The sequence below is a fragment of the Triturus cristatus genome, chromosome 1_1 (genome assembly GCF_964204655.1).
Source record: "Triturus cristatus chromosome 1_1, aTriCri1.1, whole genome shotgun sequence".
Taxonomy (NCBI): Eukaryota; Metazoa; Chordata; class Amphibia; order Caudata; family Salamandridae; genus Triturus; species Triturus cristatus.
In genome coordinates this window covers 659,950,631-659,976,277 of record NC_140579.1, presented here as the reverse complement: position 1 = coordinate 659,976,277, position 25,647 = coordinate 659,950,631, and the positions used below count along the sequence as shown (strand labels likewise).

The 25,647-nt window shown below is 45.5% G+C and overlaps 1 pseudogene across 1 annotated transcript; it reads left to right on the top strand.

The window, feature by feature from the left end:
• The first annotated feature begins 2,198 nt into the window (after positions 1 to 2,198).
• LOC146870809 (acidic mammalian chitinase-like) lies at positions 2,199 to 24,608 on the top strand (annotated as a pseudogene). The gene is made up of 11 exons (XR_014979654.1): positions 2,199 to 2,226; positions 3,342 to 3,371; positions 4,666 to 4,867; positions 6,187 to 6,246; positions 6,335 to 6,519; positions 8,062 to 8,187; positions 12,685 to 12,808; positions 12,974 to 13,158; positions 13,966 to 14,087; positions 15,437 to 15,578; positions 24,338 to 24,608. The product of XR_014979654.1 is annotated as an acidic mammalian chitinase-like (transcript).
• The last annotated feature ends 1,039 nt before the right edge of the window (positions 24,609 to 25,647 follow it).

The following is a 25,647-nucleotide window of genomic DNA, read 5'->3' as shown; positions in this document are numbered from 1 at the left end:
AAAAGTTTTTGGTCAACACATGCTAAACAGGCAGGATTTTCTGAGCATGTGTGCCTTGTGAGGCCTTTGTAAGTAAATTACTTCGCATCGTGAAAAAATACACCATTACTAGTTTTCTCTAGTTGGAAGTCAACTAGTGGAAGGTACTTTCCTGCTGATTTTAAACAACAGGAGAGACGGTGCTTTTTTTTCATTTACATCTATATGTCAAATTGTATCAGATGGCTATGCATGCCCGTGGTGTTGATAATTGACTTACAGAGCAAGCAAACAATGTTTCCCAACTGCATCAAGAACTCAGATTCTCCTACTATAATATAATTGCCATGAGATCAGACTGAATACAAGTTGTTATAATTCCCAAGGGTCAGTGAGGTTTTCAAAATCATCCACAGAACGCTCAAAACCACTTGTGAGAGTTGTGTACTTTGGGTCGTCATGAAATAAACTCATAATTATGAGTGGACTGTGTGGATATCTGGATCTCACCAGAGCATACACAGCACTAATCAGCAAATGTCTCGCTTCATCAATACAAAGAATGTGATTTTCTCCAGCTGTTCTCAGCAGGAATCTGGTTTAAGGAGTTGCTTCTTCTGTTATTCACCCTTTTGTGCAATGGCAATAACACGCTAAGTTTTTTCTTGGTCTGATCAAGAAACAAGAACTTGGTTCTGAAGTAGATCACAGCCCACTGTGCATGAAGTTCAAAAGGGTACCAGATGTGGAAACATTTGAACAGATCATATAACCAGGTAGCAGAAGAATTTCAAGTCACCTGTCACACAAAAACAATGTATTCTATCTTCAACCCCAGTTTGGCCAGGGTCATCATAAAAGTTGTGTGGCGCAGATTACCGGACATGAATAGTAGTGTGCTTTAGATGGGCATAAAGAAGGTTAGCACCAACCGTTGTTCAGGGCCCATTTTGGTAAAGTTACAGTCTTGTCAAAAGCCACCTACTATTTGGAAGACATTTTACAAGCAAGAAGCTGGTTGAAACTTTACTATACAAGACATTTTATTTTCAATCCATCAATCACAACTTCCGGAAAGTTATAAATGAGCATCATGTTTGAGCATATGGTTTAACACAGATAAAGAATTAAACCAACCAGCGATGGCTTATGTAGACATGCTGATCAAAGATGATTTTCTAATGTCGTCTTCTAAAATTAAACAAGGTAATGAGGTAGACAGAGAGTAAGCTATCATTGTTGTACATTTAGGATGTAGATCCCCTGTATGAAGTTTGCTTTAGCATGAGGATCATAAATTTAAAGGAGAGCCTTAAAATCAAGACCTGTTTCACTCATTGTTGTGGTTCTGAGAAATAGGTGGAATGAACATTGATACATTACCAGGTCAGCCTATGTTGAGAGCCTGTTTATAAATAGGACTGAAGAAAAGACAGTCAAGACAGGTTGCTTGGAGGCACCGTTACATGGCAGCTACGTTCTAACCTTTCTTGTATATCATGGAATTTTTTGAGTTTTCAGAGGAGTCAGAAGTACAAAGATGTGGACATACTTTGAGCCTCAATGTAGTTTGTCCTTCATTGGGCTTTGTCAGTCTGGTACCTTTGTTGCATGTATCCCTTCTAAATTTAATAGTTATGAATAATTCAGAGAAAACCTCATTCTATTCACAGCTAAAAATGCAGTAGATATAGACCATTCTCCTAAAAAGCACAACTGGTTGATGAACTTCGCTAGGTCCTTGGGTCTGTTAAACTTGTTTAATTGTACAAATTATTTCTGTTATCAGTCAGAGTGACGATACGTCAAGGAGATGTTTACCTATGGTTCCAGAAATGGAACCTTCTGTCGAGGTTATCAATGCCATCGTATGATACAGCATATGAGGCAGAAATAACAATGCTTTGATCAGTAGGCACCACAAAATAATCAGCATCCATAGTCCTTGGTTTGCACAGTAAATACAATGCACACCTCTGGGGATTGAAAGACGCCCTTAGCGTGATCCAACAACTGCCAAAAAGGACTAAAATTGCTTGCCAAATTGGCCTTATAAATTGATAACATTATTTCTGGAGTTATTTAAAGGTACTAATTATACTAAAAGTAAGATAGCAGCCTATTAATCCAACAACTAATCACAAAATTAGAGGATAACAGTTGAGGCAGGAGGTATATAAGCAGGAAACAACCAGCTTAGGATCAGTACAGAGGCAAATATGGCAAAGCTACTCTTCCTTACGGGAGGCTTCGTCAGACTCGTTCTCAGAATTTAATATAATTTCTAGAACGCTAGATAGTGATTTCCAGCTTGTGGCTCGTTTCTCCACCACGTCTTGTGGATAGGTGGGTGGTTTGCAGCATTTCCTTTGTTTAGAATAAAGCACCCTTTAGGTCTACAACTGATCTCATGATTGTGTGCTTGTGGTTGAGCAGTATCTTTTTTATTGGTAAGGGAGGGCCTCAGAACGAGACATCTGTGTGCTGAAAAATGTATCTTTTGGTGGCAGTGTGATCTCTATATGGTGTCAGTGTGGTCTGGTCACTGTTTTCTCACTGAGTGCTCTCTAGCTTTTCTTGGATATGGGTAAACCCCAACTGTTGTGAACAATAGAGCTCACATGTGATCTGCAGATATTCTAATCGCTGGAGCCTGGGTGCACTGACAGTCTCCTGCTGTTTCTGTGCTTTAGTAGAGACCAACTGTTCATCTGGTTGATTTGTTCGCATTACCTTTGGTATCAGCAAAACAATAGCATTTGATTACTATGTCCTGAAAGGCATTGGGTAAAAACAAGATCAGCAATTTAGTCTACTAACACCTGGTAGCGACAGAAACAAGCCACAACATTGTAGAGTTACTTTTTATTGTTCACAAGAGCAAGGCTAGTCAGCAAAAGTTGCCCTCTCTAAGGTCTGACCATCATGTTTTCTCCCCAACAACACTTTGTTAATTACTTAAATTATCCACACTAACTCATCCAATATATCATTGCTAAAGATAAGAAAATCAAGCTATTTTCATATGCGTAGTCATCATTAGTCATTGCGATATGATTTCCGAAAACGAGCAATATCAAGACAAAAGTAATGTTATGGGATGTGTGCTGGCATCTCTGAACACACTGCATTATCTTATTTCATTACATATTGTCTCCGCTCTGAAGAATTTCGATCCACAGCTAGAATTTCAATAACTTGAAAACCAGCTTAGCACTGCCGGAAGACAGCCGAAGAGCATCTTTTGGCATCATTTTATCTGAAAGAAGTTTGATACCAAGGAACATCTGCAACTACATCTTTCTTAAAAAGTCTACTTGTTTGAATGTATTGTCTTTAAAATCTGTGTTTATTTTTTGTAGGTTTTGCGCTCCTGCTTAATGCTCAGCTGGGTAAGTTTTATTTAAAAATTGTGCCCATTTGTCTTGGAAAGGACTGTCCTACATTAAGATTACAGAAGAATGTGTTTACCCAAAAAAAAAAAATGTATATGCTGTATAAGCATTGACACAACTTTCAGATAACACGACCCTGGCATATCAGATACTTTTGTAAAAGGTTCCACTGCAATCTATAATTACAGCATATACAATTTCCCTATCACTTTATATGCGGACTAAAGAATAACAAATCTGAGTTAGACTGGTCAATTTGGCTTATTTAATGCAGTCTTAGTAAACCGTTCGTCCTTCTTCATGAGAATCAAATCTCAATCTAGAAAGGTTATGGGAAGCAAAACTAATTTATATCTCAGAAATAAAAGGTTGGGTTACAAATATATGTTTGAGGGGCCAACAGAGTATAAGCTCCCTATGTCCAACGAACTGCTTTTCAGAAAATGAAAATGTAGCATATGTTTGACATTTTATTTAAAATATACACCAGGGCCAATTTATTGCCCAGAACAATCAGTCATATGAACTATTGCCACAAGATTAATAAGAAGGTTTACACTTTACTCAAACTATTTTGTTTTGTTGAGGTCTGAACTTGAACTGGCTTTGGAAGTGCCTAGAGGCATTTTGCTATGCAGTTTTCCATTGCTTTGTAGTCAGGTTCTTGCTATGTAGTCTCACAAGCATACAAAAATTAACACTGCTCTTAAAAGATCACATTTTGTATTAAGAATGTTATCAGGGCCACATGATGCCACTGACAGCGAGTGCAAAGCTCAGAAAGCTGGCTCGGTTAGGTTTTTTTATTTCTCAGAGAAACCACTTGTGATGGGATTTATTTTGATAGAGCATCAAATAGCAAGAATTATTTCGCGCTGCTACAAGTGGTGGTCGGTTCTATACTGCAGCGAAAAGCCAAAAACTACATAAAACTCACTAAAAAAAGAAAAATGGTTACATTTTCACAATCACCACCCCATCAAGCAAAATTATGAATAATGGATGCGCTTCAAAGACCTGCCTTCATAAATCATGGTTTTAAAGTTATTTTTTTTGTTTAAATCTGTTTTTATTGTTTTAAACGAAAACATTCTTTTGCAGTGTACATGACAGATAGACAGGAATTCGTAAGCATTTGCAGGTGATTACCCCGTACTGGGGCCAGTAACTACTGTACCTTAACATGTATTCAAACCATGCTGCAATCGCTTCCCACTTCAGTATCTGTGGCAGTTCTGGTTCAGTCTCATAAGAATCATGGTTTTAAAGTTATATTTTATTCCTGCTGAAGGCTCTGCATACGAGCTGACATGCTACTTCACCAACTGGGCTCAGTACAGGCCTGGCCTGGGGAAGTTTAAGCCTGACAACATCGACCCATGCTTGTGTACTCACCTGATCTACGTCTTTGCTGGAATGTCCAACAACTAGATCACAACCATTGAGTGGAATGACGTGACTCTCTACAACTCCTTCCAGAACCTCAAGAACCAGTGAGTCCTGTTTTTAGTGCATAGAATTACCTTTCAGTAATTAGTACAGAGCACATGGAGGCATGCATCACAAAAAATAAAACAAGCACAGCCAAATTCAAATGACAGCAGCACAATAATCAAACAATTTCATGTGCGGGCTTGAAATTAATGTGCCTTCCAACACCTATCAGATGCTACTAAGGGACTGCATTGGTTTGTTGGGTGGTAAATGCAGAGCCCTTTCTTATAATACAGTGGAGAACTTACTTTCTTGAGAATTCCTCACCACTGTCCAGAGCTGAAGTCCAGTGTCAGAGATCCTCTTCAACTTTTATTGCTAAACCTGCACATGTTCAACACAAACCATAATCATTCTATGCTCCACTCTAGTCAACCTAGAAATAATAGGTTGACTAAATTGCAAACTGATTACTCCTAGATCAACTATAACCTCTCCCAGCAACTACCACTGCACAATGCCCACCCTAACATAGCCTAAACTCTACTGAACTACTTATATAAGTTCTATACTTCAGCAATCTGGACTTCTGCAATATTCTCATCCAACTTCACATACTACTGGACCTAGGAAATGTTCTGCACCTCTAAGTGCTATTTGACCTAACAGGAGCTAACTCACCTCTACTACAGGTAACAGACAGCCTGGAGCATGGTATAACATGTCTAGCAAGCACAAGCACCTTGAAAATATCCAAACACTGCCTGCCTGGCCCTATGTTGATTCCACAGTTAAGCGCAGTTTATGTTTATTGCACATAATTTAACATGAACAAATCCTATTCTTTTAGAAGTAATGTTTAAAGTGTGGTAAACATCTGTTAATGTCTTACCGCCCTCTCACCAAAGCACTGGCTTTTATTCTTACTTTTCAGTGCAAGCTGGGCAAGCAGTGCAAGAACATTCGCAAAATATAAGTTACAATATTAAAGCCTCTTAAAAATTATGCACTGGCTTGAAAAGGTCCTAGTGACAAAAAAAACCACTCAAAACTGACATTCAGTGCCACACAGTATAAAACATGTACAAAGTGTAATAAAAAAACTGAATGTATGATCAAAGTGTGTGCATCGAATATCCAAAAAACAAGCCACTATATCGAATATCCAAAGAAACAAGCCACTATATCACAGCTATTGAAGTGCGGTGGGAGGGATCTGAAATCACATTTTACTACAAGTGGTAAATATTGCTAGATGACAAATGTTTACGAAATATGGGAAGAAATTCGATTTCATGACGTCCAGCATCACCACGTGCTGGATGGATTGAACACTTTGCTAGGAACCATAGTCTTGATTGGCTGCTTTCTTTTCTAGGAATGGCAATCTGAAAACTCTGCTGGTAATCGGTGGCTGGAACTTTGGCACAGCCCGTGAGTATTTTAAATGGAGTTGAACTCTAAGGCTTTGTGCAAAACCATCCCTCAGCTGATGACGCTTCTATCCCTATGGTCTTCTTCTTCAGATTCACTGCCATGGTCTCCACCCCACAGAACCGTCAGACCTTCATTACCTCTGTCATCAAGTTTCTGCGACAGTATGAGTTTGATGGGCTGGACTTTGACTGGGAGTACCCTGGGTCTAGAGGAAGCTCCCCTCAGGGCAAGCACCCCTTTACCACACTGGTCCAGGTAACATGGAGTGTAAATGGTGGAGGGGATGTACTATGTGACATGAGGAGCATATATGATGTACATAAAAGGTACAGTGCCCAGGTTATTTTCTAGGCAATTTAATACCTTAGCACTCCATTATTCGTGCAGTTGGAGTCTAACAAAAGGTAACTGCCTGCCTGCTTTAAAAGTGACCCGTAATGGCTGACATATCAGGCAATTGTAGAGACTGAATGATGAACTAAGCCTTGACAACAAATTAAAGGAATAACACCATAGCATTCTAACAATCTAGTGGAATTATTATTGCATGGCAACAGAGAAGTGGGTTTCCAATATTGAGCATCTATATGCCAGAAAATAAAAAATAAGTACATTAAATGGTAATGTTTGGGTATACAAGCAAGTTATTGCAATCAAATACATAGGAATTACATTTTTTACTTGCAACTATTACAAAAATGGCACTTCTAACTTGGAAGTCAAAGGGCATCACAAACAGAAGACTGGTAATCAAAGATGACTGTTAGTAGTATAAGCACAAAACTGTTTGTTTGTTTCTTTAAAAAAAAAAGGACTGAAAGGAATCAAATTCGATGAGATTTAGTCTATCTAGCAGTATAGGATTAGAAAATATTTCAAAAGACGGTGCCAAGAGAGTTCACTAGTGCACACCTAATAAGATTCAGTTTAGCCACTGAGATCCTCTCATTAGACATTAATATGTAATTTTACAGTAGATGGTGTTAGAAAGGCAGGTGTGGCAGTGGATCTGTGGCAAAGCAGATCTCTGATTGGGGCGGGGAACAAAGAGGCAAGATTGACAAGAAGCTGTCCAATGTCCATTTATCCTGTTAGATGCCCTACAGTAACTCTTGGGACGTCACTACAAAAGTTCCAAATGGCAACCTAAGATTCTAAATAAGAATGCAGCTGACTTACAGCATCTTGCTACCACTGGTTGAAAGTACCAAATGTTGCTTTCTTATTCACTTACACTACATACGCACCAGATACAAATAAAATGATCAAAGGTAACCAGATAAAAACATCAGCAAACTAATCTTCAATCTGCTCAATAACCCAGAGTACCAAATCATCATGTCCATAATAGAAATTGGTTATACAAATACTAATAACTCAAGAGCAATACCAACAGATTCAACTGTTTTCAGACAGAAAAAAATGCAAGTGTGAAATCTAGAAAATAGAGGCTTTAATGTGCCGAAAGACATTGCAGTTATGCTGTGTTTGTTTCATACAGAGCTCAAAAATGTCTGTAGATGAGGCAAGTGATATGGCCAGCATAAAACAATGCATTAATGAGGGCAAGTTGGGACTGGAATTTGGGTTTCTTGATCCTACATGTAACTACCACTGGCTTCCCCCTCCTTGAAGACAAAAAACACTTCTATGAGGCACAATGGGTTTAAAGGATGGATTAGTGTAAGAACTACACTAACACTAACTGGATACGACAGACATTTTCAAATAATAAATTATAATTATAGGCCACCCTTTTTCAATTTGGCCTTGCTTTACTTGTTAACATGTGGTTTCTTCTGTTAATTTTTACAAGAAATGTTTGCAGCCTTCCAGCAGGAGGCCACTCAGACCAACAGGCCTCGCCTCATGGTGACTGCAGCAGTGGCTGGAGGTATCTCCAACATCCACACATTGGGTACCAGATCCCTCAGCTCTCAGCGTAAGTACAACAAGCAATCTGGTCAAAGCTTGGTTCCAAGACTGCTGCAGGCACTGGCCTATGGCAGTGGTTTGCCAGAGAATAGATTTTGCATATATAAGTAATGTAGCTCGCGATAGCTTCTATTATAGCTTTACAGTCTGCAGTAGCAGGCTATGCTGGCCATTAAAGGCCCGCTCCAATGTTCGGCTCAGGCCTTTAACAAGGGAGTGGGCCTTTAATGGCCAGTGTAGCCCAGCTACAGCGGGCTATGAAGCTAATAAAACATTCTGCTCCATGAGGGCAGAATGTTCTAATTAAAAAACACAAAGTGCTCTCAGAGCCTCCCCTTGGGCTCCGAAGACTTCGTTTCACAGCTCTTGCAGTGAATTTTCTACATCTAACAGCGCACGCAGGGCCACAGCTGTCAGCTATTGAACAGTCACAGCAAGAGCTGTGACAGGGGGCTGAAGTCAGCCCCTGGTTCCCCCTGGCTTGGCAGAACTGCTTTTTGTAGTTCAGCCAATCCAGGGAGAGCCAGGAGCTGAGCAGCATTCACCCCTTCATCCTTCTGAAGCCCTAGTAACACTGAGCTACAGGAGGAGGAAAGAGTGCAGGCTGTATGTGTCCGCCTGCACAGCCTCTGCCTTTCACTATCCTCTGCCTAAATAATAAATTTTCGAGAAGAAGGGGAAAAATAAAGGCAGATGCTGTGTATTAGGACATTGAAATGTTGAGAGCACCGGGCCTATACTAGTTCATATAGGGCGCTGCTGATTCATTGTCTTGAATGGAGGGCTCAACATTCCAATGTTCTAATTTGCTATAGAAGCTATAACAAACGCCATTACTTACATATGCAAATTCTATTCATTGGTATGCTGAGAGCTCCTTTGAAGACAATGGAGTAGCTGGGGGCTTACAGTGGCTGGTATAAGCCCGGAGCTCCAACATTCCAATGTTGGACTTCATGTTTCTCCCGTTTTAATTTAGAGCACTCTACCCTAGTGGGTGAAATGTTTAATAAACATATAGCCCTTCTGTCTCAGGCTATAATACGATTCCATAAGGAAACTATAAGTAATATCTGAGGTAACATGGCTGCGGTCTAAAACTCTGCCTTTAGCTACCCTATCATTCACTTGCATAGTTTGAAGAACTGGGGAGAGGAGTTGGCTTAATTGCTAGGGCACTCGACCTCGGACCTGGGGAACTGGGTTTGAGTCTAGGTAATGACGCTGAACATCCTGTGGCAAATCACTTAATCTCCCTGTTAGACCTGGCATCTTTGGCGTGGTTACCCCTGACTTTTTTGCCTCTACCACCTGTATTTTTGACGCTATGCTGGATTTCGTTTTTGCTAGTTTAGATGCTTTGGGCACTTTGCCACTGCTGATCAGTGTCAAAGTGCAAGTGCTCCCTTGGTAAATTGTTATATTGATTGGTTATCCACGATTGGTATATTTGTTTCACCTGTCAGCCCCTAGTAAAGTGCACTGAATGTGCCAGGGCTGGTGATTCAAATGCTACTAGTGGGCCTGCAGCACTGATTGTGCCACCCACAGGAGTAGCGCTAGTGCACATAGGCACTGCTTGCAGTGCCGATGTGCAGTCCAGGACTGCCATGTGCAACCACTGACCAGGCCTTATCCTTCCCTTTCTGTACATGTCAGGCATCCCTATGGTGGCCCTAGGTACCCCCCTGGGCTGAGTGCAGTGTATCTGAAAGGTAGGGCATGTACTGAGGAGTGTAACATGCCCTGGTAGTGAATTACAGCCATTTTCGTTTTTCACTGCTGAGAGGCCATCTTGCCCATAGGACAGAATGGGGGAGGCTGTTTACATGCCTATCTTCCCCTAAAGGCAAGATAGAAAAACCAAGTTTGGTATCCTTGTGTTCAGAATTTAATTATACATCTTTTTAGCAAGATGGTTTTTAAATTCACTGTGTGAGAATAGCACTTTTCAGAAAGTAGCTATTCTCCTGTTTAACCTTCCTGTGTGCCTGTGTGCAGATTGGCTGACTGGTGTCATGTGACGGGCTAGGTGGCTCCAGGAGTCTGGATGAGTCAGCAGCAGGGTGAATAGGGAGATCTGCTCTAGATGGGTGGGAGGAGTAGCCCCTGGGTTTGAGTAGGGCTGCCTCTGCCAGCACAATGCTGGCTCCACCCCCTGATGGCCAGGCTGAGGACTCTGCCTCTGCCAGCACAAAGAAGGCTCCACCTCCTGCTGAGCGTCTAACGACCCTGCCCCTCACTCTGAAAGGAACCAGCTGCTCCAGGGCAGAGCACACCCAAGAACCGGTTTGAGCAGGGGAATCCCCCCACTGAAACAAAGAGAGACAAAGACTTGGAGGGGTATAAGAAGAGGACCACAGACACCTAAACTTTAATTCACTGTGGAACTAAGAAGGAACCTCTGCCAAGGAGAAAGCTGAAAAGGACTGAAGAGGAGAAGACTGCCTGCTTACTGTTTTGCTTTGCTGCCAAGGAGAAGGGAAGGACTTTGCTGTGTTCCCTTCTTTTGATTCTGATCTCCAAGGGCCTGAGGAGAGCTGGCTCCCTGTTAAGAAGTCCCATGAACAAAAGGACTTCACCACCAGCTCCCCTGGAACTCTGCTGAAGGAGTTCTGACCTGCCTTGTAGTGCTTGCCTAGTCTTGGGGCCTCAGGAGGTCGTTTTGCTGTGTTTGGGAGCTGGGAAGTAGAAGCGTGAACAAGCGTAACTGGTACCCATCGCATCATCAGTTTGAGGGTCGCATCATCCGATTGCGAGTCGCAGAACCGAGAGTGCGAGGAGAATTTCCCTGCATCGCCGAGTGCGTGAAGATTCCTGACGCTGCGAGGGTCGTCGCAGAACCAGCTTGCGGGCCGCACCACTGCCGGTGCGTGAAAGTATCCAGTCGCTGTGTGTATTGACGCAGAGTCCCGTCCTGTGACGCATCGAGGGTTGCGGCGCCAGAAGTCAACGCTGCGCACCGCGACGCATCGAGGGTTGCAGCGCCAGAAGTCAGCGCTGCGCCGCGCATCGCGCCGCATCGAAGATCGTCGCATCGTACCTGTGCGTGAAGCTTCCCCCTAAGAAACCTACGCAACGAAAGCCAAAGTCATCGCATCCTCCCCCTACAGATCGGAGCCGGCGCATCCACCTCTGCTGCGTGAAGCAGGGCTGCTGCAAAGCCTCCCCAAGATCTCAGGAGTATCGCATCGCCTTTGCCATCTTCCTTGATATAGCTTTTGGGAACCTTAACGCAACTACAGGTACTGTTGGGCACGAGAGTGTCGCATTTTGTGCATTGAGAGTCGCATTGTGCAGGACACTGATTTTTACATCCTGGAGTACTTTCTGCAAACTCTTGAACTATATTTAAAGTAACCTTTTTAATTGTATGTTGGTTTTTCTGTAGTATTTGGTCTTGTGAAGTTTTTAGTAAAGATACCTTATTTTTCTAAAACTGGTGTGGAGTAAATCTGTGGTGTTTTCACTGTGGTACTGTGAGTGTTGGTACAAATACTTTACACATTGCCTTTGATAGCCTAGACTGCTCAGGCCAAGCTACCTAGAGGGTGAGCAGGGGTTATCTTAACAGTGTATCCCCCTTTCCCTGACTAGAAGCAAGGGTCCCTACTTGGACAGTGGTACCTACCCTGCCAATTAGAGACCCCCAGATCTAACACTCCCCGTGCCTAACCAAAAAAATGAATGTGTGTCCTCATGTAACATAACTGGTGCTATGTAAAGCGCTCTGATACCTGATTGGATTCGGGTCAAGTTCACGCTACATAAAACTCTGCAAAAAAAAAACGAAACATGTGAAACATGTTTTACTTACTATGCAAACTTTGTCAAGATATGAATGAATGCTATAACAAACCAAATAGGGAAACTATAACAAAACAAACAAAAATTGTAACAAACTCTATGACAAAGACATTCATTAAAAGCACATTTAGAATGACAGTATGTTTACAATGACAAGCCATAAATGTCGAGATACCTGACTTAAGACAAATTTCCACCTCCGCTCATGGATTCATCTTAACATCACCAATGGCATCGTTGGCAGAGTTATATACAAACATGTTAAAGTTCCATAATATGTGCAAATGAATCTATTAACAATGTTGTCATTCTCTGCTAAGCTTAGTTTTAGAGAAAAATGTAGATTAAAAAGTTAAATGCAAAAGATTGTTACTTTAAAAAAATAGTACATTTGTAGCATGTAGGGAGTGACGCTGGAAAATACATTTCACGTCTTGTCTTCTGATGGCAAGTTTATTTCTTACAATGCCACACTAAAGGCAAAGATACACCATATTTAAAACTCTTGATGTGTCCTTGGTTCAAAGGGGTATTTTATTTAAAGAATATTTGCAAAAATGCTCACAAAATAAACCACAAAAAATAGAGTTTGAGCAAAATACCTGGAATTTAAACACTCTGTGTCTGCAAAAACAGTTCTTTTAATAATTAAAAAGATTTCAATTGCTTAAAATTGTAACATGTATTTTTCTGGCAGGGTTCTTGACTATATCCATGTGATGACCTATGATTTGCATGGATCCTGGGAGGGATACACTGGAGAAAACAGCCCCCTGTACACCAACCCTGCAGCCACTGGAGCAAATGCCTACTTGAATATTGTAAGTATAGCTACACGTGCTGGAGAAGCTCCAGTCCAGCACAGGTTCAAGTTGTCTATGTTTTCAGTTGAATTTTCAGTATCAGTAAATCATACAGAATGTATGAACTGACTGACATATCACATCACAGATTTTCTGACCTGAACACAAGCATTCTCTTTGTAGGATTACGTCATGAACTACTGGTTGAGCAACGGTGCCCCAGCGTCAAAACTTATTGTTGGGAGTCCCGACCTATGAACACATCTTCATTGTGCGCAACCCATCCAACAATGGAATTGGAGCCCCAACCTCTGGAGCTGAACCTGCCAGGCCTTACACCAGACAGGCCGGGTTCTGGGCCTACTATGAGGTATGTGAGTCAAAGTACCCTAATACACAATCACCCACTTTGACAGATTCTTTAGTGGGCTGAAATATGCTGAGCAACTACAACATCGGGATGCACAAATATGATTTTAATGCAAACAAACAGCTTTACACACCACACTCCTATTACGATTCAAATGTCTAACATTGCGATTTTAACCAATAAGTAATTAGCTCATTATCTTACCAACATAAATCAACAGGTCGATAGAAACATGTAACCTCCCAAATTCTCGGATTCAAAAGTCTTGTTCAAACAATTAATTCTAAAATAAAAACAGCTTGAGTTTACACTCGTATGATAGTCATATGTCAACAGACAAACTTTCCTTCACTTTACTCATTGAGATACTAAACGTCTGTAACTTCATCAAATCCTTATGTAAACCCCCACCCTTGCTTCTGTAAGCTGCGTATGGTGACACTTAAATGATCTGATCTAGGTAATAGCACTGTGCTACCCACCAGGTTTAGGTATGCGATATAAAAATATCCCCCAGTAAAAAATAAAAACTTTATTTTTGACACGGACATAGAATGTTGAGCACAACGGGGTGGGGTGAAGGGGGATGTTATAAAAGTGTACAGTTCCATCAGTCCACTGCCTGGGATTTGAATTATGAGACTTGACACAGCCATCGTGGAGTGAGGATACATGACAGAGAGCGATGTGGTTCCAGAATGCTGTGTTCCATTAAAGTGCACTTGTGTTTCAAATTGAGCAGCATTTCTTCATCTACTGGTGATATTTACTTTAAAGCAAACTTTATTCAAACTTAAACCACTACAAATCTGTACCTTCCTGAAGAATGGAGCTACTGAGAACTGGTCGTCTGCTGAAGAGGTTCCCTATGCATACCATGGTAACGAGTGGCTTGGATACGATAACGTGAGGAGTGTTACTCTCAAGGTACTATTTGAAGATTGACCATTTATACAATTACCTTGCTAAAACCAATGCTGCTTTCCAGACGGGGGGACTTTCCCAGTGACAATGGATAGATTAAATAGTGAGCAAATGGCCAGTGCAAGCTGAAAGGACAAGGACACTGTGATACGAGGTGGGCTGATGTCTAAGAGAGACCCTGATTTAGCAGTTGCCAGTACCTTCTGAGTAGAGTCAGGCAAGAGTTGTTTAAATTTGCCCAACTTAAAACCATTGGTTGAGAGTGATAAACAAGGATTAAACTGCTCGCTGTCTTGCGGAGTTATTTTGGGAAAATTCTGATAAATTATATTGATTTTTTTCTTTGTAGTGATTTGCGAGGTAATCACAAAGAGCTTGTGATGATACAATCTCTGGAGAGCAGACGAAAGGATTAAGCCTTTAAAGAGCTCCCTAGAGGAGTTCCCAGTCTGATTAATTTGGAGAGAAATGTGTACATTGTAGGCTTTTTTATGTTGTGGTGATATTTCGTTAAGGCTAGTTTATATGCCTCTTTATCAATGAGATTATTGAAATTGCGCCATTGTCTCGCAAGCTTTTTACACAGCCTTTTCAGTACGCAAGTCAAGGGTGTACCCGAGTGCGTGCGTTCCATGGTTGGAATTAGAGCAAGGTTTTATAAGGGCTATCTTGTTAAAAGCTGCATTAGCAGCTTAGAGGTAACCTGTTGGAACTTTGTCGACATCGGAGTCAGCTGAAGTAGGTGTAAATTTAAATACATTAGAAAAGGCACAAGTGCCTTGTCTTTGAAGCCTTCTGTGTATGCTCAGGCACCTTGGGTTTAATAGTCTCAAAACAAGTCAGAGAGTGATCGTTCAGAGAATAGGTAGAGGGGCATCACAAGACAAAGCGGAAGAATTTGTAAAGATCAAATCTGGTGTGGCCCGATTGAGGGTGGGACCTATCACTTTCTTTTGGAGGCCTAATGAAGTTACGTCAGAGGTAAGTTGAACTACCTCAAGATTAGTGGAATCATCTCAATGGAAATTAAAATCACCCAGTAAAAGAAAATATTGGGATGCAACAACATGGAGAGCAATGAATTATGTGAGAAGCCGACTAAATTCTTTTTTAGGTTCTGGAGGGCAGTATATTAGGGCACCCCTCCAGCAGTCCTTTGGAGAGATTTCAATTTTAAAAACACAAATCTCTACCCAGTCTGCTTGTACATTGCCTATAAGTGAGATTTTGGTGGTATCTTTAAAGATGATGGCTATGCCACCACCTATCCTGCCTTCTCTGTTTAGTCTCAACATTTGGTATTTATCTATGGAAGTAATAAGATAAGAGTATATTCCATCCACTATTTATAGGCTCAGTGGCTGATGAAGAACAACCTGGCCGGTGCCATGGTGTGGGCCATTGACCTGGACGACTTCACAGGCACATTCTGTAACCAAGGAAAGTTCCCCCTGATCACTGCTCTGAAGATTACTCTCGGAGTGCAGGCTTCAGGTGAGAGACATGATTGTAGAATTGTTTTAATATGACATCAGTGGCTAGTGCTTGTATCTTTGTTACCATTATCTTAGGTGTAAACTAATAAACACGCTGCTCAAATGTGCCCACATATCCGGTCTTACAGTAAACCATTCCTGCATGTTTGTAATGGCCAAGCCTTAAACCTATCAATTTTGACATACACTGGAGTTTGTATTGTGCAGTTCCCCGGATGTGGTTAGACGCCCCCCTTTTTCGATGGTTTCCGCCTTGTTTTTTGGTGTTATTTTCTTTTTTTTTTGTTTGTATTTCTAAAATCTATGTATCCTGATAATCTCTGTGGTGTACTCAGTAACTTGTTAATTCGGCTGGGCCCCAGGGGGCCTGTTGCTGCCCTGATGTTGTTGATCATGTACATATTAGCGGCCGGCCCTGGTGGTTGTAGGCCCATGTTTGTATTGATTTTTATGTACAATAAAGGTTTTCGCAAAAAAAAAAAAATAAATAAATAAATAAATTTTGACATACAACACACCATCTATGACCAGATCCTATGCAGACCATGCATACAATCTGAACACACCTACATTTGATAGGAAACCCTTATATAAAAGAACCTGCTGCAAGCACAATCTCTCCAGTTTGGGCTGCAGACTCAATTTTATTTTTTCTAGACAGAGGAGACTGCTTCTCATCTTCAGAATGTCTCAAGATCCCTCATCTGCGGAATGTCTCAAGAGTACCTTCTACTCATGATGCTCTTCTTTAATTAATGCAATTGGTTTAAGGATTTAGATTGGTTAGCAAGGATGGAAGTTAATGTGGGGCATGGGATACCCAATCGAAACAGACACTTTCCTAATGATACATACACTGAATTTCAAATATGTCCTAAATGGCTGCCCAGATACTGCCTTCTTTGCACACGTTGGATTTTTGGTTGGAGATCTGCAACTTATGATCCCATTAACAAGAGGTGTCCTGTAGTCTTGGATAGGAGCGACCCTTGACCGTGCTAGGTAGGTCGCTCCCCCTCCGCACAGCACCGCCTGTGTGTCCTTGCCCCAGTTGCCGCTGCTGAGGAAGATCGAGACCCTCCTCCACCCGCCGGCTACCACTTGCGCCTCATCCCTGGTGGCCAGTGGTAGGCCGAAGGTTTGTATCACCATCTGTATCTCATTGCATTGCCTTTATTGTTATTTGGTGTCTGTGACTGATGTTGTCTGTCTTGCCCCGGTGCTTATACTTGGTCTGTGCCCTCTTTTTCCTTTTGTTCCCCTCGCTGTCCCTGTGTTTCTCTGCCCATTTTTTCGTTGCCCCGTAATTTTTGTGCCCGCTTTGCCTTCTGTTCCCTTTGTTGCCCTGTTTCTCTGCCCGTTTTTTCCTTCTGTTCCCTTCATTGACCCATCATTTTTGTGCCCGCTTTGCCTTCTGTTCCCTTCATTGCCCTGTGTTTCTCTGCCCGTTTTTTACTTCTGTTCCCTTCGTTGACCCGTAATTTTTGTGCCCGGTTTGCCTTCTGTTCCCTTCGTTGCCCCGTGTTTCTCTGCCCGTTCTTTCCTTCTGTTCCCTTCGTTGCCCAGTGTTGCTCTGCCCGTTTTTTCCTTCTGTTCCCTTCGTTGCCCCGTGTTGCTCTGCCAGCTTTTGCCTTCTGTTCCCCTCGTTGCCTCGTAATTTTGTGCCCGCTTGCCTCCTGATCCCTTTGTCGCCCCTCACCGCTCCCGCTCCAGCCGCTGCGTCACCTGCGTCCCCGCCCCCTTGACCGCCCATTCGCTGCCCCTGCCCTGCCTCCCGCCTCCCAGCTGCTCCTCTCTCCCACCTCCCCATATATGGCAGCCGCTGCACGGTGAGGAGAGCGACCCTTGACCCTGCTAGGTAGGTCGCTCCCCCTCCGCACAGCACCGCCTGTGTGTCCTTGACCCAGTTGCCGCTGCTGAGGAAGATCGAGGCCTTCCTCCACCCGCCGACTACTGCTTGCGCCTCATCCCTGGTGGCCAGTGGTAGGCCGAAGGTTTGTATCACTGTCTGTATCTCATTGCATTGCCTTTATTGTTATTTGGTGTCTGTGACTGCTAATGTCTGTCTTCCCCCGGTGCTTATACTTGGTCTGTGCCTTCTTTTTCCTTTTGTTCCCCTCGCTGTCCCTGTGTTTCTCTGCCCATTTTTTCCTTCTGTCCCCTTCGTTGCCCCATAATTTTTGTGCCCGCTTTGCCTTCTGTTCCCTTCGTTGCCCTGTTTCGCTGCCCGTTCTTTCCTTCTGTTCCCTTCATTGCCCCGTGTTGCTCTGCCCGTTTTTTCCTTCTGTTCCCTTCGTTGCCCCGTGTTGCTCTGCCAGCTTTTGCATTCTGTTCCCCTCGTTGCCTCGTAATTTTGTGCCTGCTTGCCTCCTGATCCCTTTGTCGCCCCTCACCGCTCCCGCTCCAGCCGCTGCGTCACCTGCGTCCCCGCCCCCTTGACCGCCCATTCGCTGCCCCTGCCCTGCTTCCCGCCTCCCAGCTGCTCCTCTCTCCCACCTCCCCATATATGGCAGCCGCTGCACGGTGAGGAGAGCGACCCTTGACCCTGCTAGGTAGGTTGCGCCCCCTCCGAACAGCACCGCCTGTGTGTCCTTGCCCCAGTTGCCGCTGCTGAGGAAGATCGAGGCCCTCCTCCACCCGCAGGCTACCACCTGCGCCTCATCCCTGGTGGCCAGTGGTAGGCCGAAGGTTTGTATCCCCATCTGTATCTCATTGCATTGCCTTTATTGTTATTTGGTGTCTGTGACTGATGTTGTCTGTCTTCCCCCGGTGCCTATACTTGTTCGGTGCCCTCTTTTTCCTTCTGTTCCCCTCGCTGTCCCTGTATTTCTCTGCCTGTCTTTGCCTTCTGTCCCCTTCGTTGACCCGTAATTTTTGTGCCCGCTTTGCCTTCTGTTCCCTTCGTTGCCCTGTGTTTCTCTGCCCGTTTTTTCCTTCTATTCCCTTAGTTGACCCGTAATTTTTGTACCCGTTTTGCCTTTAGTTCCCTTCGTTGCCCCATGTTTCTGTGCCCGTTTTTTCCTTCTGTTCCCTTCGTTGCCCCGTGTTGCTCTGCCCATTTTTTCCTTCCGTACCCTTCGTTGCCCCATGTTGCTCTGCCCGCTTTTACCTTCGGTCCCCTCGTTGCCCCGTAATTATGTGCCCGCTTGCCTCCTGATCCCTTCGTCGCCCCTCACCGCTCTCGCTCCAGCCGCTGCGTTCCGCCCCCCTGACCGCTCATTCGCTGCCCCTGCCCTGCCTCCCGCCTCCCAGCTGCTCCTCCCTCCCACCTCCCCATATATGGCAGCTGCTGAGCGGCCGCACGCAGTGGACGCGCCGCTGGCACGCCAAAGGCGCGCCTAAGGCAAGCCCATCTGCGTCCGTCTGCGCCTGGACCGCGCCCAGCAACAGAACCCATGGTCTCCGCGCCCGCCATGATGACCGCCGCCACTACGATGCCAGCACACTCCACGCTCTCAACTCCGGACGGACCCACACCTGCTTCAAAGCTACCCCGAAACGCACACAGGGTCCCTTCTGCACGCACGCCCTTACCTCCACTGACTAAATCTTCCTCGGAGACCTGAACTTTCACCTTGAGAACAACAACGACAGCAACTCCACCACCCTGATCGATAACCTCGCCAACCTCGGACTGAAGCAACTCGTCACAACGCCTACCCACTCCGCCGGCCACACGCTCGACCCCGTCTTCTCCTCAAGTTCCCACGTCTCCTTCAGTCACACCACCGAACTCCCCTGGGCTGACCACCGCTGCATCCACTTCACCTTCCAGAAACCCACCACACACCATCGCACCCAACAGATCCCCTGCCGCTGCTGGAGCAAAATCACCGAAGACCAACTACACGCAAACCTCGCTCTCTGCCCACCCACCGAACTCTACAACACTGACAACGCTGCCCACAACCTCATATGCTGGATCGATGACTGTGCCAACACCCTCGCCCCGCTGAAGAAGCCCTCCTACAGAGACACCAGCAAGAGGGCCAGCTGGTTCACCCCAGAACATCTAGCCTCCAAGCGAGCCTGCCGGAAACTAAAGAAGAAATGGCACAGTGACCAGACTTCGGACAGCCCCGCAGCCCACAAGGACGCCACCCGCAACCACCATCACCTCATCAGGACTGCCAAGAAGGCCTCCTTCAAAGACCGCCTCGACAACAACGCACACAATAGCAAGGAGCTCTTCAACATCATGAAGGAACTTTCCAACCCCAGCTCCAACACCAACGACATCCTGCCGTCGCAAGCCCTGTGTGACTCCCTCGCCGCTTTTTTCGACCGCAAGATAGCAGACATCCACGCCAGCTTCAACACCCAGACAGCCCCAACAGACATCAACACAACAGACTCTCCGCACACCATCGACCATGACCCCCTGCTAGCCTGGGCCAACGTGAGCCTCAATGACACCATCAAGACCATGAGCACAATCCACTCCGGCTCCCCATCAGAGCCTTTTCCGCACCACATCTTCAACAAAGCCAGCAGCTCCATCGCACCCTATCTGCGCAACGTCATTGTGAGAAGTTGGCCTGGTATATGCTGCTCACTATTTCTAGTGATCACCTTGTACCATGCCAAGCAACCCTTATGGTGGTGGTTGAAGTCAACCTAGATAGACCAGCTATCCTAGTGGTAGCGTGGACAGTGCAGTCTGCAGGCTAAACTCTTGAGGGCATGTGAAGCCAGCTGTTTTACCATATGTAACCTCCTTGAATACCAAATGAAAGGACACCACACAGATATATATTCAAAATATATATGTATTTATTCACTAAAAGTATCCCCTATACTATATATATATAATTTATGAGCACAGAAGCACATTCGTTAAAACAAGGCAATGTTTAAATATACAAAAGTTGCACAATTATGGATGGGCCCGGTTGGCCCGCTAAACCATATACTAAAATAGTGGTCTAAGAACCACGTATAGAAAAGTAAGAAGGCCTAGGGCCTTGAGAATTGCTGGGACTACAAGGAGCTAACAGTAGTTAGTGACCAGGAGGCCCACAGGATGCGTGTGCAGTGTTGAAAGTTACACGCGTGCACCTATTGGACTCAATGGGTGCGTAAAAGTCACAAAGTTAAAGCAAAGGGAGTCTTCCGGATGGACCAGAACCTAACAACTGGAAACCTAGACACTAGAGATGTTTCTCTACACAGGAGCACCGGAGTGCCAGCGTTACCTCACCCACAGGAAGCGGGTGCATAGGTGTCAAAGTGCGTCGGGTTTCGTCGTGCAGGTCTATGGAGCCTGAAGATGAAGATGCTGCAGGCGACCAGGCGAGAAGAGTTCCGGTGGATCCAAGGGTGGATCTGAAGAGTAGAAGACCTGAAAGCAGAGGGGACACTGTTCAGAGTCACTAGCCAGTGACCGGCGCGGAACCAGGAAGGAACCAGGAGATGTCGGGTGCCAACAGGTGAAAAAGTGAAGCTTGTCTCTGCAGCCACGTGGAAGTGAAGATGTCGACGACGTCCAGGAGTCACTCACGAGCTGTCCCACGAAGGCTCTAGCTGATGGCGGTGTCGGCCTCTCGATTGGAGCAAACAGGCCTTGGCTAATGCAAGCCACGCAGGAGTCGATGAAAGCTTGGTACTCTAACCAGCAAGGTCAAAGGGGCTGCTCCTTTTCACAGGGCCAGTCTGGAGCAACCAGACCAGCAGTGTTGTTCGTAGATTTTGTCGCCAAGATGGCCACTAGCCAACGGGCCAGTAACCGGGATGACGCGTCGAGTGTCAAAAAGCAACAGGGCCCCAAGCAGATCTCGTGGATGCTGGAGGGCTGGTCTTTGGTGCAAATGCTGCTCGGTGTTGGGGCTTCTCAGGGCCGTATGCACAGCGATGAGGATGCCTCGGGTGCTGCGCAGTCAGTGTGTCGTGGACATCTCAAGACATTTCAAGATGGCCGGTCTCACGTCTCTCGGGTCTCTTCTTTGCAGGGACTGTGGGTGAGGCTCTGAGATGTCTGGGAGTCTGGGTCTTGTCGGGCTCTGGGCTCGGTCTCCGGCGGGAGGCGGCGGCAAAGCAGTCGTTGAGTTGCTGGATGGTGCCTGTGTTCACAGGGTGGTCACTCCTTGACCACAAGGGAGATTCTCTTCAGTCTTCTGTGCAGCAGAACGTCGAAGTCCAGTGATTCTTCTTCTTCAAGTCGAGTTTCAGGATGATCTAAAGTCCTGGGACACAGCTCCTACTCTTATTCCAAATCTAGGGGCTGGATTACCTGCTAGGTCCCTCCTCTGGGTGGGACCAGGAAGTGGGGTGGTTACACCCCCTCTCCTTTGTTCAGTTTCGCGCCAGGGCTGGGGCTGGAGAGCCCCAGCTCCGGCTTGAACTGGCATATGCACAGGGACACCTTGTGTGCCCCAGGCATGTCTCAATCTATTCAGCCCTCCCTAACCCACTACACAAAATCCTGTCTGGGGTGGTGCAAGCACCTCCCCTGACAGGAAACCCTTTGTCCAAACCTCCCAAGCTGGAAGGACTCCCAGCAGCAGGAGGGCAGACTTGTGTCTGTGGTGGCAGCATCCATTATGTGATGCTGAGGCTCTGTCTAACTTTACCCGGGTTTCAGGTTAGGTACATGTCGTGTCCCTCTAGAAGGGTGGAATGCTACCCCCGTCGCCAGAATTGGCGAGGGGATAGTATTCCAAATCGTATGACACCTTACTCGACATGTTTTGATAAAGCCAAACCAGAGTTAGCATTTGACTGCGAGGTTCATAATGCACTTAAGAGTATATGGATTGGCAATATCATGGAAACAGCTAAAGGACGTTGTTCCGAAAGCTGCAGACAGGTTCAGCTCATGCCAGAGCACCATCTCATATGAAACCAAGCACTCTGCCTCCAGGAGTGTTAAGGCCTGCCATAGGAGTGACTGATAGGTTACCATGTGTCCATATATGTTAGATATAGATATACTATATCTAAGTAAGAGGTGATTACACCAACTTACCCCAGCTGAGTGATCAGCCAGTTGTGTCAAATAGTGAGGCCAGGCCAGGGGTGGCATAATACATGCTGCAGCCCCTGGTAGGCCTTGGATACACCTATGCCCTGGGTACCTGGGGTACACTGTTACAGGGTCTATAAGGTGAACCAGTTGGCATTAATTTAGGGAGAGAACAGCAGGGCTGTGGGACTGATTAGCAGGCCCACAGCCACACTAAGTCATAAAACCAGTGAAGCAAAAGCAAAATTTTGGGGTGACCATAGGATAGCAGACCCTACTCTCCTACAGTCATCAATCTCTCCCTCGAGACCGCGACCTTCCCAGAGAGCTGGAAACACGCCGAGATCAACGTCCTACTCAAAAACCCCAAGGCGGACCCAAGAGACCTCAAGAACTTTTGGCCCATCTCCCTGCTTCCGTTCCCGGCCAAGGTCATCGAGAAGATCCTCAACAGACAGCTAACTCGATACCTTGAAGAAAACAGAATCCTGGACCCTTCCCAGTCAGGGTTCCGCAGCAACCACAGCACTGAGACTGCCCTCATCGCCGCCACCGACGACATCAGGACCCTGCTGGACAACGGTGAGACCGCGGCCTTCATCCTCCTGGACCTCTCCGCCGCCTTCGACACCGTCTGCCACCACACACTACGCACACGCCTCCTCGCCATAGGGATCAGAGACAAGGCTCTGGAAAGGACCGGCTCCTTACATCTGCGGCGTACCCCAGGGCTCTTCCCTCAGCCCGACACTGTTCAACGTCTACATGGCCCCGCTCGCACACGTCACCCGACAGCACAACCTCAACATAATCTCCTACGCCGACAACACCCAACTGATCCTCTCCCTCACCAAGGACCCCCTCACCGCCAAATCCAACCTTCACGAAGGAATGAAGGCCGTCGCCAACTGGATGAAGATCAGCCGACTGAAGCTGAACACGGGCAAGATGGAGGTCCTCATCCTCGGCTCCAACCCTTCAGCCTGGAACGACTCCTGGTGGCCGACGGCACTGGGGACAGCCCCGACACCCACCGACCACGTACGCAACCTGGGAATCAACCTCGACTCAATGCTCTTCATGACCAAGCAAATCAACGCCGTCTCCTCCTCCTGCTTCAACACCCTCTGCATTCTCCGCAAGATCTACAGGTGGATCCCGACAGACACAAGAAGAACAGTCACCCAGGCCCTCGTCAGCAGCAGACTCGACTACTGAAACGCCCTCTTCACGGGAGCCCCGACCAAGCTCATCAAACGTCTGCAACGCATCCAAAACGCCTCTGCACGACTGATCCTCGACGTACCATGCCACAGCCACATCACTCCCCACCTGAGAAACCTGCACTGGCTCCCCGTCAACAAGAGGATATCCTTCAAGCTCCTCATCCACGCACACAAGGCACTCCACAAGACCGGTCCAGCCTACCTCAACAGACGACTTTCCTTCTACATCCCCAACCGCCAGCTCCGCTCCGCCGACCTTGCACTCGCCACCGTCCCTCACATCCGGAGAACAACCACCGGCGGAAGATCCTTCTCCCACCTCTCCGCCAAGACCTGGAACACCCTCCCACTGAGCCTACGACAGACCCAAGACCTGCTGACCTTCAAGAGGCTACTCAAGACCTGGCTGTTTGACCAGTAGCGGCCCCCCACCCTCACCTCCCAGCGCCTTGAGACCCTTGTGGGTATGTAGTGCGCTCTACAAATGATTGATTGATTGATTGATTGATAGTCACACTGAAAAGGGAACGTAATCATGGGAGAACCAACATGTTTTCCTCTGAATTGCAGGCTGCACAGCTCCCGCGGCTCCTGTTCCTCCAGTCACATCAGCACCTGCCACAGCAGCTCCATCTGGCGGTGGCAGCAGTGGAGGTGGAAGCTCCGGTGGAAGTTCTGGTGGAAGTGGATTCTGTGCAGGCAAAGCCAGCGGTCTCTACCCAGTCGCCGGAAACAAAAATGTCGTCTGGCACTGCCTCAATGGAATCACCTATCAGCAACACTGCCAGGCTACCCTGGTCTTTGACCCTAGCTGCTCCTGCTGCAACTGGCTGTAAAAACATCCAGCATCAGAACAAACATGTTAATTAACAAATTATTTGATTCAAATTGCTTGTTCCAATAATTTAATTCTTAAAATAAAAACAATGCAGCTTAAACTCAGGTGTCTTAAATACTTTGGCCAGTATATAAGTGTAACATTTTATTTTGGGTGTTTAGGTACTACTATTTTTTTTTTAAACTGATCATTTGATTAAACTCACTCATTTCATCAAAAAGTGCATTTATTTATAATAGCAATACCTTCAAAATAAAAACTCCGCCGTTAGCTCACATTCTTGGCCTGCAGCCCATCTTTCTGCTTTTTTGCACTGGTGTCCCAACACAGGTCTTTCATGTACTTGTTTAAGTCAAATCTCTGCTATTCTTGCGTTATCACAAATAAAGAAACAGTAATGCATTTTTGTTAGCATTGTAGAAAGTGTGGCTAATGCACACAGCTTAATCAATGCACCTCAATCCTCACCTGCAGGATCATCTGCCAGTCCAGTACTGGAATCCATAAATAGTTCCTCATTGCATCAAAATTATGTAAAGCTGCACCCTCTACTGCTCCACTATTGTCCTTAAATATGGGGTTACTGCTGTAGTTAAAATGGTGGCAAGCAAAAAGGAACAATAGGGCATTCCATTACAGAACATCTTGCACATAACTAAGGAGATGGGGACTTGAATGAACTGAATTTACATACGAGGCCATGCACTTTAAAAGGAAGCTCTGCTGAAGCCTTTAATATTAGCAGCCTACCGAAGTTCCATTTTCTGAGCCCAAAAAGATGAGAAAAGGTTTCTGACAGGGATTTGTGGGAAAAGAAAGTGCAAATGTGCAAAGTGCATGGGGTCAGCGATATGAAGTCAGTCACAGGTTTTACTTGAGTTCAGAGGCAGCTATGGGCTCTAAACATCGGTGGGTAAACAAAAGGGGAAATTGAAGGATTTTACAAGCTTAATGGCTGGATGAAAACTAATAGTAAACAGTGCAGAGACCGTTGCAGAGGAGGGCAGTGGACAACATCTACTTGGATTTGATTATCTGATCA